Genomic DNA, 16,082 nt, shown 5'->3' with positions numbered 1-16,082 from the left:
ACTACTGAAATATTCCAACTCTTGCATTTCAACGAAAGAAATCCAAAATGAACTTTGAAAAATCAATAGAATGTAACTGTGACAATGTAAACCATAACAAAACACTACTGAAATATTCCAACTCTTGCATTTCAACGAAAGAAATCCAAAAAATGAACTTCGAAAAATCAAAATAATAAAATGCTCAAAATGCTTGATAAAGCATTTATTCAGTCTGATACTTAGATTTCGTCAATTTTATCCGATGTATCTGACAGAGGATGTTGATAAAAAAAAACATTCACTCTAACACTTAGATTTTGTCAATTATATTCAATATATCTGACAAAAGATGTTGAGAAAAAAAATTATTCACTCTGACAATTAAATTTTGTAAATTTTATCCGACATGTCAATTTTAACTGACGTATCCGACAACTGATGTTGATAATGCATTTATTCACTCTGGTACTTAGGTTTTGCCACTTTTATCCAATATATTCGACAAAGGATGCTGATAAAGTATTTGTTCACTCTGATTCTTAGATTTTGGCAATTATATTCAATGTATTTGAAAATAGGCATTGGTATAAAAAAATTTATTCACTTACACACTAATATTTTACCAATTTTACCTGACTTGTCCGAGAAAGTATTTTTGTTACAGACTTTAAAAACAGTGATTATCATATTCTGCCAATTTTATCTAATATTTTTAATTAGTGATGTTGTTAAAACATTTATTCATTCTGAAATTTAGATTTTGTCAATTTTATTTGACATATCCGAGAAAGGATGTTGATAAAAAAAAATATTTACTCTGACACTTAGATTCTGTCAATTTTATCCGATGTATATGACAAAAGATGTTGATAACAAAAATTTATTCACTCTAACTTTTAGATTTTGTCAACTTTTTCCTATGTATCCGAGAAATGAATGTTGATATAGAATTTAATCACTTCTACACTTAGATTTTGTGAAATTGCTGTATCGTCTGTCTAGGAAGCGACATCAATCGATAATAAATGTTAATAAAGAATTTGTTCAATTTTTTTCCATAATTTCCTGAATTAAATTTATGTATTGTGTATCCAAGAGGTGAATTCAAGAAAGAGTTTGTTACTTACTTACTTTTTTAATTACTTACAATTTTTTTTCATAATGAAATACCCAACAACGGATCTTGATAAAGAATTTATTCATTCTGATAGTATTTTTAGTTTTTTGGCAAGGCATTCGTACAATACCTTAAACTCATTCAGATATTTCCTTGACAAAAAAACTTTGTCCGACATAACCAAAAAATAATGTTTCCAGCTCATGCATTTCAACGAAAGAAATCCAAAATGAACTTTGAAAAATCAATAGAATGTAACTGTGACAAGGTAAACCACGACAGAACACTACTGAAATATTCCAACTCTTGCATTTCAACGAAAGGAATCTAGAATGAACTTTGAAAAATCAAGAGAATGTAACCGTGACAAGGTAAACCACGACAAAACATTGCTGAAATATTCCAACTCTTGCATTTCAACGAAAGAAATCCAAAATGAACTTTGAAAAATCAAAGGAATGTAAATGTGACAAGGTAAAGCACAACAAATCACTACTGAAATATTCCAACTCTTGCATTTCAACGAAAGAAATCCAAAATGAACTTTGAAAAATCAAGAGAATGTAACTGTGACAAGGTAAAACACAACAAAACCCTTCTGAAATATTCCAACTCTTGCATTTCAACGAAAGAAATCCAAAATGAACTTTGAAAAATCAAGAGAAAGTAAGTGTGACAAGGTAAAGCACAACAAAACACTTCTGAAATACTCCAACTCTTTCATTTCAACGAAAGAAATCCAAAAATGAGCTTTGAAAAATAACGAGAATTTAACTGTGACACGGTAAACCACGACAAAACACTTCTGAAATAATTCAATTCTTACATTAAACTGAACTAAATAAAAAATTACCTTTGAAACCTCAAGTAAATGTAACTTCGACATGGTTAACACCAACAAAACACTTTTGAAATATTCTAAATTTTGAATTTCAACGGAAGAATTTCAAAATTAACTTTTAAAAAACAAGATAAAGTAACTTTGACAAATTAAACCACAACAAAACACAACTAAAACATACCAACTATTTCATTTCAACAAAATAAATCCAAAATGAAATTGGAAAAATCAGGAGAATGTAACTGTGACAATGTAAACCATAACAAAACACTACTGAAATATTCAAACTCTTGCATTTCAACGAAATAAATCCAAAATGGACTTTCAAAAATCAATAGAATGTTAGTGTGAAAAGGTAAACCACGACAAAAACACTACTGAAATATTCCAACTCTTGCATTTCAACGAAAGAAATCCAAAATGAACTTTGAAAAATCAAGAGAATGTAAGTGTGACAAGGTAAACCACTACAAAACACTACTGAAATATTCCAACTCTTGCATTTCAACGAAATAAATCCAAAATGAACTTTGAAAAATCAAGAGAATGTAACTGTGACAAGGTAAACCATAACAAAACACTACTGAAATATTCCAACTCTCGCATTTCAACGAAAGAAATTCAAAATGAACTTTGAAAAATCAATAGAATGTAAATGTCACAATGTAAACCATAAAAAACACTACTGAAATATTCAAACTCTTGCATTTCAACGAAAGAAATGCAAAAATGAACTTTGAAAATCAAGAGAATGTAACTGTGACAAGGTAAACCATAACAAAACACTACTGAAATATTCCAGCTCATGCATTTCAACGAAAGAAATCAAAAATGAACTTTGAAAAATAAATAGAATGTAATTGTGACTAGGTAAACCACGACAAAACACTAGTGAAATATTCCAACTCTTGCATTTTAACGAAATAAATTCAAAATGAACTTTTGAAAATCTATAGAATGTAACTGTGACAAGGTAAACCATAACAAAACACTACTGAAATATTCCAACTATTGCATTTCAACGAAAGAAATTCAAAATGAACTTTGAAAAATCAATAGAATGTAACTGTGACAATGTAAACCATAACAACACACTACTGAAATATTCCAACTCTTGCATTTCAACGAAAGAAATCCAAAAAAGAACTTTGAAAAATCAAGATAATGTACCTGTGACAAGGTAAACCATAACAAACATTACTGAAATATTCCAACTCATGCATTTCAACGAAAGAAATCCAAAAATGAACTTTGAAAAATCAATAGAATGTAAGCTTGACAAGGTAAACCACGACAAAACACTACTGAAATATTCCAACTCTTGCATTTCAACGAAAGAAATCCAAAATGAACTTTGTAAAATCAAGAGAATGTAAGTGTGACAAGGTAAACCACGACAAAACACTACTGAAATATTCCAACTCTTGCATTTCAACGAAAGAAATCCAAAAAGAACTTTAAAAAATCCATAGAATGTAACAATGATTTTTTTGTTTTGTCTTAAGTATGTTTCATCTCATTCGAAGACATGTAAAAAAAAGCTGAAAAAATATATAATGTTAAAAAAAATAATAAAAAAAAATCAAAATCAAATTAAAAAAAAATGGGGGGGAGGGGGCCAAAAAGTTGGAGGGGAGGGGACCGCCCTTCGAGTTTGGGGATAGGGGACTTTTGGGGGGTTGATGTCTCTGCTGGTTAGGGTCATTGGTGCTTATGATCTTTGATGGTTCGTACTCACATACACCTTACTACTTGAATTGCAAGGATTTCTAAGGTTTGTTCTGAATTTTATTATTAAAATTATTTTCTTGCCATCTAGATCTCTCTTAGTATCAACTTTTTAGTATACTATAACGTTAGACTCTATTTTAAACTGAAAACACTGTTCAAACACCACTTGTGTATTATACAGAACACATCGAAGAAGTAAATGCTATCCATTATTAAAATTCTTTTCTTGCCATTTACATCTCTCTTAGTATCAACTTTTTAGTATACTATAACGTTAGACTCTATTTTAAACTGACAACACTTTTCAAACGCCATTGAGGTTACCTTAACTGCTAATCACTTTAACCCTTTTTCTCCATCCTCATACGATCCAATTCGAAAATGTTATCTAGCTCTGTTTTTTTCCTTATTATTCAAATAAGATCGTTCGTACAGTCCTTTTCGCGAATACCCTTATCCCTTTTTGCCAATGTCAATAAAACAGTTCCTATTGTAGCATCCATGAAAACATAGAGTTGAAGCAAACTTGTGTAACAAACTAGACTTCAGGAACCAGTGGGGAATCCCCACTAGTACTGCCAACTTTTTACAATTTGCACATGAGACTGAAGCGCCTCAGGCGTAGGTTTCAAACTTTATACACTATCACGATGAACGAAGTTGCTAGACATGTTTTTTTTTATCACTTTGTTTGGAAAGAAACCAAGGAAACATAAGGCAAGCAAATAGCTTGCAATTTCAAAACTTATTTATTCACGTGTAGAGGGCCCTTAGAATAACATTGGAAGGACCATAAACCCTTAGAATAGCAATGGAACGAACATAAAGCCTTTAAATAACATAGGAAGGAAAAAAAACACATAGAATAGCATAGGACGGAGCATAAACCAGTAGAATAGAAAAGGAAGGAACAAAAAACCTTAGAATAGCATAGGACGGAACATAAACCCATAGAATACCATAGGAAGGACCATAAACCCTTAGAATAGCATAGGAAGGAACATAAACCCTTAAAATAGCATAGGAAGGAACATAAACCCTTAGAATAGCATAGGAAGGAACATAAACCCTTAGAAAAGCACAGGAAGGAACATAAACCCGTAGAATAGCATAGGAAGGAACATAAACCCTTGGAATAGCATAGGAAGGAACATAAACCCTTAGAATAGCATATGAAGGAACGTAAACTCTTAGAATAGCATAGGAAGGAACATTAAACCTTAGAATAGCATAGGAAGGAACATAAACCCTTAGAATAGCATAGGAAGGAACATAAACCCTTAGAATAGCATAGGAAGGAACATAAACCCTTAGAATAGCATAGGAAGGAACATAAACTCATAGAATAGCATAGGTATGAAAATAACCACTTATAATAGCATAGGAAGGAACATACACCCTTAAAATAGCATAGTAAGGAACATAAACCCTTAGAATAGCATAGGAAGGAACATAAACCCTTAGAATAGCATAGGAAGGAACATAAACCCTTAGAATAGCACAGGAAGGAACATAAACCCTTAGAATAGCACAGGAAGGAACATAAACCCTTAGAATAGCATAGGAAGGAACAACAACCCTTAGAATAGCATAGGAAGGAACGTAAACCCTTAGAACAGCATAGGTAGGAACATAAACCAAGCAAATCCATAAGTACATGCTCTGGAAATGTTTTCCTATAGCTTCACGCAAATAGCATGGTAATTCCTAGGGCCTCAAGCAAATAGCATGGTAATTCCTAGGGCCTCAAGCAAAATGGTACTTAGTCATCTACTTACGACACTGAAAGTGGTTTAATTATTTAAAATCAAAACTGGTTATCGACATTTTTTGACAGCTCAAATCGATTGGCTAAAGAGCAATCATTTATTTCATTTTTTTGCCAACCAACGAATAGGACACTGAAAGTGGTTTAATTATTTAAAATCAAAACTGGTTATCGACACTTTTTGACAGCTCAAATCGATTGGGCTAAAGAACAATCATTTCTTTCATTGTTTTCGCCAACCAACGACTACGACACTGAAAGTGGTTTAATTATTTAAAATCAAAACTGGTTATCAACACCTTTTGAAAGCTCAAATCGATTGGGCTAAAGAGCAATCATTTCTTTCATTGTTTTCGCCAACCAACGACTACGACACTGAACGTGGTTTCATTATTTAAAATCAAAACTGGTTATCGACACCTTTTGAAAGCTCAAATCGATTTGCTAAAGAGCAATCATTTCTTTCATTGTTTTTGCAAACCAACGACTATGACACTGAAAGTGGTTTAAATATTTAAAATCAAAACTGGTTATCGACACTTTTTGACAGGTCAAATTGATTGGCTAAAGAGCAACCATTTCTTTCATTTTTTTTTGCCAACCAACAACTACGATACTGAAACCGGTTTAATTATTTAAAATCAAAACTGGTTATCGACACTTTTTGACAGTTCAAATCACAGTTTATAGACAGTAAGCTTATCGCAGATAACTTCTGGTCTTCGGTCTCGGTGCGAAGAAAAAGCTCCTCCCACTTGTTTCTGCCTTAGCGGATTAGTCTGTTATCGTCAATCACTGAGAAATGGTTACCAAGTGCATTATTCGTAATTGCGAAAGCAGAAAAAAACTTGGTGAGCCAGCCAAGTGGTTTGCAAGCGTCCCATCTCACAGGTATTAATTAATTTATATACAAATTATGACTTAATCTATTAGTTACGTGGACTCACCTGATCGGCCTATGTAGGATTTTATAAAAAAAGGGGGCGGGGGGGTTGATGAAATTTGTTAAAATAAGGAATTTTTTCTTCTTCTAATAACTGGTGGGGTAGGTGTGATGGTTTCAGGGGCGGATCTAGGATTTTTTTAGGGGGGGTTGCAAAATAGGTTGATCCGACAAACTTACGTTAGGAGCAAGTTTAATTAATGCAAACTTGCGTTAATTAGGTAAACTACACTACTTTAGACTACTTTACGGGGGTAACCCTCGCCCCCCTCTGGATCCGCAACTGGATATTTTATCATTTTTTTTTCACGTCGTGATATTTATTTTCTCAGATTGTAGTTCTTGTGATATTTGAAAAATCTAGTTACCTGTTTTTGCGGAGAGCCTAGATAAAACTAGTTTTGTTTTCAATCAATGTTTTCATATGAAATGGGCAGACCTTTCCTGAACTTTAAACAATAAACACCTCTGTTTTGCATTATTACAGCCCACTATATATACATTCATATAAATTTATATGCAGTGTTACCGCCATACCAATTATTCTCCTTTCCTTTTTTATTCTTTAATAATAATTTCTGGTCGTTTTGAGTTTGAATTATTGTATGCTTCTATTTCTACTGATCTTAAGTTTAATATGGCCTTTACTATTCTTTAAAAAAAACTTTCTTTTTCGTAAAGCTTTCGTAGTATATATATATATATATATATATATATATATATATATATATATATATATATATATATATATATATATATATATATATATATATATATATATATATATATATATATATATATATATATATATATATATATATATATATATATATATATTTATATCGGCGCGTACAAACAACTCCTCTCATTTGGTCTGCCATTAGCGGTCCAATTACCCTGGAACACGTATTTTGGCAGAAACTTTCTCAAAATGCCTTTGAAACCAACTTGAGACTTCGAAACCTATTTTTAATTCCTAAAAACATCTAATAATAACATTACACTACTAACTACCGATTTTCATGTATGTATTGGAATAAATTAATTTAAAATTAGTTTCTTCAAAATTAGTGTTCCAACGTTGAAGTCAAGTTTCGCGTCCAAGAGAAATCTGACTTGTCTACCCGCGAAAAGATCTGATAACGCCTATGTTTCTATCTGCAAAAACGTTCTCCGGAGCACTCGCACCCCTGTCCGGGTTTTTATAATGGGAGAGATAGAGAATGATCATACTGCTAATTATATAAACTGTGGTTCAAATCGATTGGGCTAAAGAGCAATCATTTCTTTCATTGTTTTCGCCAACTAACGACTGCGACACTGAAAGTGGTTTAATTATTTAAAATCAAAACTGGTTATCGACACCTTTTGACAGCTCAAATCGATTTGCTAAAGAGCAATCATTTTTTTCATTGTTTTCGCCAACCAACGACTACGACACTGAAAGTGGTTTACTTATTTAAAATCAAAACTGGTTATCGACACTTTTTGACAGCTCAAATCGATTGGGCTAAAGAACAATCATTTCTTTCATTGTTTTCGCCAACCAATGACTACGACACTGAAAGTGGTTTAATTATTTAAAATCAAAACTGTTTATCGACACCTTTTGACAGCTCAAATCGATTTGCTAAAGAGCAATCATTTTTTTCATTGTTTTCGCCAACCAACGACTACGACACTGAAAGTGGTTTAATTATTTAAAATCAAAACTGGTTATCGACACTTTTTGACAGCTCAAATCGATTGGGCTAAAGAACAATCATTTCTTTCATTGTTTTCGCCAACCAACGACTACGACACTGAAAGTGGTTTAATTATTTAAAATCAAAACTGGTTATCAACACCTTTTGACAGCTCAAATCGATTTGCTAAAGAGCAGTCGTTTATTTCACTGTTTTCGCCAACCAACGACTACGACACTGAAAGTGGTTTAATTATTTAAAATCAAAACTGGGTATCGACACTTTTTGACAGCTCAAATTGATTGGTTAAAGAGCAATCATTTATTTCATTTTTTTGCCAACCAACGACTACGATAAGTGGTTTAATTATTTAAAATCAAAACTGTTTATCGACACTTTTTGAGAGCTCAAATTGATTGGCTAAAGAGCAATCATTTCTTTCATTTTTTTTGCCAAACAACGACTACGACACTGAAAGTGGTTTAATTATTTATTATCAAAACTGGTTATCGACACTTTTTTTGCAGATCAAATCGATTTGCTAAAGAGCAATCATTTCTTTCATTTTTTTTATGCCAACCAACGACTACAATCCTGAAATTGGTTTAATTATTTAAAGTCAGAACTAGTTATCGACATTTTTTGATAGCTCAAATCAATTGACCAACTCCACTAGATAGAATTTTTTCCATTTCCCACAAAATTGTTGTCTCGTATCATAAAAAGACAAAATAGCTACTTCACTGTGCTGTGATCTCTTTCGTTGCTTAAAAAGAGAATTTGGACAACCAATCTCATTCGAATGAGGCATTTTTCAATAGGCTTCAACCAATGATTCGACACAATCACCCCTAAAGAAAAAACATGGATCCGAAACCGGATAGTTTTTCATTAACATGAAAAATACGAGATTTCGTGTATTTGTTGGTAGGAACTTGAAACTTTAAATGCAAGGCTCTCAAACATGTTTAATTTTATGAAGGGATTTTCATCAGGATCACTCTAATTTTAGGGGATATTTTTTCCCTTTTTAAAAATCTTGTGATTTGTTTTATTTTAGTAACCTTTGGAAAGTAAGTATAAAATCAACTAGATTTACGTTACTAGGGTAATATGAATTGTTCTGCTCGGCTTTACCGAGAAAACTGCTGCGCCCGCAACATGTTAGTTTTGTTTCTTCACTATCGACTGAAGCCGATTATTTTCAACATTCAGAGTTTAAAAATGATACGTCTCAAAAACACATTTTCTTCAAAAGACAAAAGAAAAACACATATGATAACACGGTACCTTAAAGATGGCTTCAAAATACACTGCATTTTCAAAACCACAATTATTTTCTATTTTCTGGTATAGCCAAGGATAAATCTTGTTAGTTTTAATGCTTCATATATGAAAGGTAATGCTTTATTACTTTGCCCCAAAAGCAAAAGCCTCGCACAATTCATGTTGTTATTTCTAAAATTGCAGTATATACATGCTAAGGCTACGCTACATAGCGTCAAAACCGTATTAATTCTTTCATACGTATAAAATCCTCTAAAGAATTTTATTCTGTCTCTCACCAACTCACTGCCACATAACACTTTACTAACAATTGCTTAACCACGTCGTTGCTATAGATTATTATTTACAATCATTGCGTGACCATTTGGGTAATGACGATTTTGGTACCCTGAACTGTATTGAAAACAGAAAATATTGACCAATTAGCACAGTTATGTAATTCCTCACCTCTGGAGAGGAACAAGCTTATCGATTCTAGTTTGGATTTTACTCTTTGGTATAAGAGGCGAAATTCGTAAAAAAAAAATATGAAAATTTAAAGCCTATTAGCAACTGGGCAGCAACGTTCAACAGCCTAAAATTTCTTGATTGTCATTCTTTTGGCTGTAAGTACACTTCTACCAAATTTCTAGGGAATGCACAAGTTTTAGTGTGAACGGAAAGTCAGGCTCAGAAGCGGTAGACATCTCTGAAAATCCATATGCTCTGTCCAATTGGCCCAGATTCCTTGCCTCAAGTTTCAAGCAGATTGGAGTCCGGGGAACAAAAAAAATCTATCTAGAAATCATCATTGTAATATCAAATTGGCTAAGAGTACTTACCTCATAAATTTCAAGCCAATTATTAAAAAAAACGCCTGAATACCTATCTGATGAAAAGTTGGTGAGGAGAGGAGCCCTCAAAGATTTGAAGGGTCCAATTATGTCTCCGATCATACAAATAAAAAGCCTTGCGGTTAAAGGGGAGTTCTCTCTTTTCCAGGGATCAGGACCTGTGCTGTACCTGAAACCATACAGATTGAAAACCCAGAAAAGGTTCAGCATACAAATTTTTTCACTTAGATGTTGCAGATGGAAGGGATGGAAAATTGTGAAGGGGTATTTATCTCACTTGGGTTCTTCAATCATATAATCTTTACGTGATCCATTTAAAAAAAAAAACTGCAACAAGATACCGTCCTGCTAAAAAGTTGGCACTACAAGGGACGAAGAGAGGCTTTTTCTGGACTTAAATACCCAGTTTGGTAGGCCTAAGTACCAAGCAGGGATCGAAAACCCTTGCACGATTCCGCTTCAAACAAGGTGCAACAGAAGTAGGGTAAGAAGTACCATTTCTACCAGACATATAGCAAATACCATGTTATTCTAGCAGACGTATAGGAAAACATTTCTACGAGACGTATAGCCAAACAGGTTTTTCTGGTAGTTAATTCTAATCTAGAGGTCAATACATCTTTCAAAGAGGAACGAGTACACTAAGTACGCACGACTGGTCAGGATATGATTGATTTTTTGGCCTAGTGCCTTTAGTAAAGTCTAGTTTTTTAGAAGATTGTCGTTGCTCGAGCTAACTCTCATTAGAAAAATGGGGCAAAAAGCTTTTTGTTTTTGATCATAATTGCATCCTGGATGTATCGTTTGACCTGTGCATTTTTTATTAGCCAATCAGATGTTGTTCAATATACGATAACTTGATTTGCGGCTGTGATTTGAATAAAAGAAATGGTTATGTTATTTGCTTGCGTGTATAGGAATTTCCATGTTATTTTCATGCAGGTATAGATATTCCCATGTTATTTGCTTGCATGTATAGTAATTCCAATGTTATTTTCTTTCGTGTATAGGAATTCCCATGTTATTTGCTTGCATGTATAGGAATTCCTATGTTATTTGCTTGCGTGTATAGGAATTCCCATGTTATTTGCTTTCGTGTATAGTAATTCCCTTGTTATTTGCTTGCGTGTATAGGAATCCCCATGTTATTTGCTTGCGTGTATAGGAATTCCAATGTTATTTGCTTGCAGGTATAGATATTCACTTGTTATTTGCTTGCATGTATAGGAATTCCTATGCTATTTTAGGGCATTGTCATTTCGTAACTTGTTATTTTAGTTCATTGTTCTTTTGTACCATCTGCGTATCGTGCGAGATTATTTCTTACCTTTTAAGTTTAATGGGTGGTCAAGAGTTCGCATGTAATTTGTTTGCATGTCTAGGAATTACCTAGCTATATGCGTGCAAGTATAGTAATTCCTATGATATTTGCTTGCGTTCAAATGTGAAACTTAAGTCCATTTTTGGTTCGAAAAATAAACTATTTCTGTAAAATCTGAGTTAATCAGGGTTTTTGACCGTAAACTCTAGTTTATTGTAAGAAAATTATGGAAAATACAATTCTCTGGTTCAAATGTGAAACTTAAGTCCATTTTTGGATTGAATTTATCAAGTATTTTGGGCAATAGGTTGCATCAAGACTGGGCTGGGTAATTGTAGACAGAGAAAAGCCAAGATAGATAGTCCAAGTAATTGAGAGGCAAATGTTTAAATGGCTGGGGCACGGGTAAATGGCAGGAGTATGAATGACTCTCTTATTGGACACATACTTATCAGGTTAGTTTTTGGAAAGGCATGCCTGCCTAGAGTCTTAGGCATGCTGATCAAGAATTTAAAAAAGAGGCAAACAAGGCTGACCCGCCTATGGTCTTAAGAAGGTTGACCAAGAATTTAAAATTGACGTAGGACCATAAATTTGCTTGAAATAACAGGCAAAACAATCGTTTAAAGCCATTTTTATCTTTCAAATAGTACCTATTCGTTGCCTAAGCTTAGCCCCACATTCTGAAAAAAATTTGATTTTGAATTGAATTTATCAAGTATTTTGGGCAATAGGTTGCATCAAGACTGGGCTGGGTAATTGTAGACAGAGAAAAGCCAAGACAGATAGTCCAAGTAATTGAGAAGCAAATGTTTAAATGGCTGGGGCACGGGTAAATGGCAGGAGTATGAATGACTCTCTTATTGGAAACATACTTGTCAGGTTAGTTTTTGGAAAGGCATGCCTGCCTAGAGGAAAATTATGGAAAATACAATTCTCTCGTTCAAATGTGAAACTTAAGTCCATTTTTGAATCGAAAAATAAAACGATTTCTGTAAAATATGAGCTAATAAGGGTTTTTGCCCGTAAACTCTAGTTTTTTTGTAAGAAAATTATGTAAAATACAATTCTCTTGTTCAAATGTGAAACTTAAGTCTATTTTTGGATTGAAAAATAAAACTATTTCTGAAAAATCTGAGCTAATAAGGGTTTTTGACCGTAAACTCTAGTTTATTGTATAAAATTATGGAAAATACAATTCTCTGGTTCAAGTGTGTAAAGTCCTTTTTTGGATCGAAAAATAGAACTATTTCCGTAAAATAAGAGCTAATTAGGGTTTTGACCATGAACTATAGTTTTTGGTAAGAAAATTATGGAAAATACAATTCTCTGGCTTAAATGTGAAACTTATGTCCATTTATGGATCGAAAAATAAAACTATATCCGTAAAATCTGAGCTAATTAGGGTTTTTGACCGTAAACTATAGTTTTTTGTAAGAAAATTATGGAAAATACAATTCTCTGGCTCAAATGTGAAACTTAAGTCCATTTTTGTATCGAAAAAAAACGATTTCTGTAAAATCTGAGCTAATAAGGGTTTTTGACCGTAAACTCTAGTTTTTTGTAAGAAAATTATGGAAAATACAATTCTCTGGTTCATATGTGAAACTCAAGTCCATTTTTGGATCGAAAAATAAAACTATTTCTGTAAAATCTGAGTTAATAAGGGTTTTTGACCATAAACTCTAGTTTTTTGTAAGAAAATTATGGAAAATACAATTCTCTGGTTCAAATGTGAAACTTAACTCTATTTTTGGATCGAAAAATAAAACTATTTCCGTAAAATCTGAGCTAATAAGGGTTTTTGACCGTAAAATCAATTTTTTTGTTGTAAGAAAATTATGGAAAATACAATTCTCTGGTTCAAATGTGAAACTTAAGTCCATTTGTGGATCGAAAAATAAAACTATTTCCGTAAAATCTGAGCTAATAAGGGTTTTTGACCGTAAACTCTAGTTTGTTGTTAGAAAATTATGGACAATACAATTCTCTGGTTCAAATGTGAAACTTAAGTCCATTTTTGGATCGAAAAAATAAACTATTTCTGTAAAATCTGAGCTAATAAGGGTTTTTGACCGTAAACTCTAGTTTTTTGTAAGAAAATTATGGAAAATACAATTCTCTGGTTCAAACGTGAAACTTAAGTCCTTTTTTTGATTGAAAAATAAAACTATTTCTGTAAAATCTGAATTATTAAGGGTTTTTGACCGTAAACTCTAGTTTTTTTGTAAGAAAATTATGGAAAATACAATTCTCTGGTTCAAATGTGAAACTTAATTCCATTTATGGATCGAAAAATAAAACTATTTCCGTAAAATCTGAGCTAATAAGGGGTTTTTTGACCGTAAACTCAAGTTTTTTGTAAGAAAATTATGGAAAATACAATTCTCTGGTTCAAATGTGAAACTTAAGCCCATTTATGGATCGAAAAATAAAACTATTTCAGTAAAATCTGAGCTAATTAGGGGTTTTGACCGTAAACTCTAGTTTTTTGTAAGAAAATTATGCAAGATACAATTCTCTGGTTCAAATGTGAAACTTAAGTCCATTTTTGGATCGAAAAAAAACTATTTCCGTAAAAATTAAGTTAATTAGTGTTTTCGACCGTAAACTAAAGTTTTTTTTAAGAAAGATATGGAAAATACAATTCGTTGGTTTAAATGAGAAACTTAAATCCATTTTGGATCGAAAAAATAAACTATTTAAGTAAAAATCTAATATAATAAGGGTTTTTGACCGTAAAATCTAGTTTTTTTGTAATAATATTATGTAAAATAAAATTCTCTGGTTCAAATGTGAAACTTAATTCCTTTTATGGATCGAAAAATAAAACTATTTCCGTAAAATCTGAGCTAATTAGGGTTTTTGACCGTAAACTATATTTTTTTGTAAGAAAATTATGGAAAATACAATTCTCTGGCTCAAATGTGAAACTTAAGTCTATTTATGGATCAAAAATAAAACTATTTCTTTAAAATCTGAGCTAATAAGGGTTTTTGACCGTAAACTCTAGTTTTTTGTAAGAAAATTATGGAAAAATACAATTCTCTGGTTCAAATGTTAAACTTAAGTCCATTTTTGGATCGAAAAAATAAACTATTTCTGTAAAATCTGAGTTAATAAGGGTTTTTGACCGTAAACTCTAGTTTTTTCTAAGAAAATTATGGAAAATACAATTCTCTGGTTCAAATATGAAACTTAACTCCATTTTTGGATCGAAAAATAAAACTATTTCCGTAAAATCTGAGCTAATAAGGGTTTTTGATTGTAAACTCTAGTATTTTGAGCCAACGAAACAATTCGTTGGCTCATAGGTGAAACTTAAATCCATTTTTCGTTAAGTCTCAGAGTGAATAAATTCGTTATCAACATCCTTTTCTCGGATACATAGGATAAAATTGACAGAATCTAAGGGTTGGTGTGAATAAATTCATTATCAACATCCTTTGTCGGATATGTCGGATAAAATTGACAAAATCTAAATTTCAGAATGAATAAATTCATTATCAACATCCTTTGTCAGATACATCGAACAAAATTGATAAAATATAAGTGTCAGAGGGAATAAATTTTTCTATCAACATCCTTTGTCAGATACATGAAATAAAATTGACAAAATATAAACTTCAGAATGAATAAATGCTTTAACAACATCCTTTATCGGATATGTCGGATAAAATTGTCAAAATGTAACTATCAGAGTGAATATTTTTTTTAACAACATCCTTTGCCAGATACATCGAATAAAATTGATAAAATATAAGTGTTAGAGTGAATAAATTTTTTTAACAACATCCTTTGTCAGATACATCAAATAAAATTGAAAAAATCTAAATTTCAGAATGAATAAATGCTTCAATAACATCCTTTATCGGATATGTCGGCATCAAACATATGGAATTCAAAATCTAAGTATCAGAGTGACTAAAATTTTTTATCAACGTCCTTTTCTCGGATACATAGGATAAAATTGACAGAATCTAAGTGTCGGTGTGAATAATTTTTTTTTTATCAACATCCTTTGTCAGATACATAAAATAAAATAGACAAAATCTAAATTTCGGAATGAATAAATTCATTATCAACATCCTTTGTCGGATATGTCGGATAAAATTGACAAAATATAAGTGTCAGAGTCAATAAATTTTTTTTATCAACATCCATTGTCAGATACATCAAATAAAATTGACAAAATCTAAATTTCAGAATGAATAAATGCTTTAACAACATCCTTTATCGGATATGTCGGATAAAATGACAAAATCTAAGTATCAGAGTGACTAAATTCTATATCAGTATCCTTTTCTCAGATACATAGGATAAAATTGACAAATTCTAAGTGTTAGAGTGAATAACTTTTTTTTTATCAACATCCTTTGGCAGATACATCGGATAAAATTGACAAAATCTAAATTTCAGAATGAATAAATTCATTATCAACATCCTTTGTCGGATATGTCGGATAAAATTGACAAAATCTAAGTATCAGATTGAATAATTTTTATATCAACATCCTTTGCCAGATACATCGAATAAATTGATAAAATATAAGTGTCAGAGTGAATATCAACATC

General features: G+C 31.9%; 2 protein-coding genes across 2 annotated transcripts in view; one reads left to right on the top strand and one right to left on the bottom strand.

Moving 5' to 3' along the window:
- Positions 1 to 10,329, bottom strand: part of LOC148949344 (WD repeat-containing protein 18) — a 41,511-nt gene extending 31,182 nt beyond the window's left edge. The window contains exon 1 of the mRNA XM_089092928.1: positions 10,219 to 10,329. The gene's annotated coding sequence lies outside the window, so the exon portion shown is untranslated. The remainder of the gene's footprint in view (positions 1 to 10,218) is intronic.
- Positions 1 to 16,082, top strand: part of LOC148949343 (L-asparaginase) — a 90,251-nt gene that overhangs the window by 9,676 nt on the left and 64,493 nt on the right. The window lies entirely within an intron of this gene.

This window comes from Artemia sp. Qi Xiang Cuo, chromosome 8, assembly GCF_049724085.1.
Source record: "Artemia sp. Qi Xiang Cuo chromosome 8, ASM4972408v1, whole genome shotgun sequence".
NCBI classification, from domain to species: Eukaryota; Metazoa; Arthropoda; class Branchiopoda; order Anostraca; family Artemiidae; genus Artemia; species Artemia sp. Qi Xiang Cuo.
The sequence above is the reverse complement of the archived record's forward strand: the minus strand, read 5'-3'. Positions and strand labels throughout refer to the sequence as shown.